The sequence below is a fragment of the Meles meles genome, chromosome 1 (assembly GCF_922984935.1).
Source record: "Meles meles chromosome 1, mMelMel3.1 paternal haplotype, whole genome shotgun sequence".
NCBI classification, from domain to species: Eukaryota; Metazoa; Chordata; class Mammalia; order Carnivora; family Mustelidae; genus Meles; species Meles meles.
In genome coordinates, this window is record NC_060066.1 from 142,302,610 (window position 1) to 142,304,515 (window position 1,906).

Consider the following 1,906-nt stretch of genomic DNA (forward strand, 5'->3'; position numbering starts at 1 on the left):
TTAAAGACTTCCAGATCTATATTTTCCTTACAGAAACATTAATGCTTATCTCATGGAGGCGTTATGAGGACCAAATGGGAGTGTTGTGAGAGATTTCCCAATGAGTTAGTAAATGTGACTTTGTTGATTTATTTCTGGAGCTGATCACTCCTTGAGCTACATGAATGGATTCCATTTCAGCTCATTACCTTGACTCTTCAGTTCTTATGGTGGAGACTACCAGCCAGCTGCCCAATTTTGCACTCCTTCTTGGAACACACAGTTAGACCATATTTCCTTAAGCTCCCTTACACACAGCGATGTCAGATGACTGCAATTTCTCCACTGGAATGTGAACAGAAATGCTGCATGCTACTTTCAGGAATTCCTGTAAAGACCCTTCACTCATCCTTCATGCAGTTTCCTTTCCACTGGTTGAAGATGATGACCGGGCACATGGGAATGGTGGAGCAAAAAAGATGACAGGGAGAGTAGTTTCTTGGATGACCAGATAAAAGCTGCTTTACCAACCCAACCATCTGCCCAGGAGTCTTATATGAAAAAAAAAAAAATAAATAAACAAACTTCCTCTTCATCAGCCACCAGAAGTCTAGGATCTCTTTGTTATTGCAAACTATGTTACTCTATTTTAATATACAGCTCTTATCCTACCCTCCAAATTCTCATGCCTGAAAGTTGCTCTGTGATATTAAGCACTGAGTCGTGTTAGCACTTAGTAGTATTTCTATTAGCAGCAAATAAAAGTCTTTTATTTCAGCTTTGCGCAGTGGCAGTATCGTAGCCAATGAGGTTTATCCGAGGTGTGATTATTGCTAATTGAAAAGTCTTTTATTTCGAGATCTGTTGATTCTCAAGGTGAATAATGTCATGTCTTTTCTTTCAGTAATAAGGATAAAAAATTTCATTGATCAGGTATTTTTTTTTTTTTGTCTTTTGAGTATTCTTTGTCATAGAATTTTTTCATTTCCTATTGGGTTATTTATCTTGTTCTTTTGGGATTTGAAAACCTTTAGATGTAATCATTATTATCCCCTTGTTATGTTTGTTGTTTTTAACAATAAATGCTTCATGATATATAGTCATTAAGTTGACCAATCTCTTCTTTATGGATTCTTCTTTTGATCCCATGTTTTAAACTCATTTCTTACCCTAAGATTAGACATGTATTTTCTCTATTAATAATATCATGAGGCTGAATGCACACTACACTACCCACACTTGCTTTCTGGGCTATTGTGTCACCTTGCATTCCAAAGTATTTAGCACTGATCTCTAGCTTCTTTTTAAAATCAGACAACTTTATCTTACTTAGTCACTTTCCTTTTTATTTCTAATTAAGCATTTGGGATCTAAGTGATCTGAGGAATATTTTCCTCTCTAATGTTCTAACTTTTATTCTGTCAGTATCTCTCTCATATCTCTTTAAGTTCTTTGTTTAATTTATTAATGTTCTCACCATTGCTTTGAAGATTTCATTAACATGCTGTTTACCCCTTCAGATGCTATTAGTGATGATGGTCCAATAAAACAGAGTTAAACTGATTCCCCCATTATCTGATTAGCCAGTCTGCACATTCTAACCTGACACCTTCCTATATTATATTCATCCCATGTTTGCCGTATTCAGATATTTAAGATCTACATATTCAGCCAATTTAAATTAATTTAGCTATCAAGATTTCATGAGATGCTGTACCCAGCACTTTGCTATGTGCACTATCAAACTACAAGATCAAATAATCATCTACCACATTCCCTTTAGCTAATATAATCTTTGTGATTTCAGCCAAAAAGTTTCTAGTTAGTCTAATCTGTTTTATTCTTTGTAAATCTAGGCTATTTATTGCCAGTGGCCCTGTTCTCTCAGAGTTGGATTATCTCTTAAGAGCAGTCTGGATAAATTTTC

General features: G+C 35.2%; 1 non-coding gene across 1 annotated transcript; it reads left to right on the forward strand.

Moving 5' to 3' along the window:
- Window positions 1–755: 755 nt before the first annotated feature.
- Window positions 756–891, forward strand: LOC123927883. Its single transcript, XR_006815561.1, has one exon. It is a non-coding gene; the product is annotated as a U4 spliceosomal RNA (small nuclear RNA).
- The last annotated feature ends 1,015 nt before the right edge of the window (window positions 892–1,906 follow it).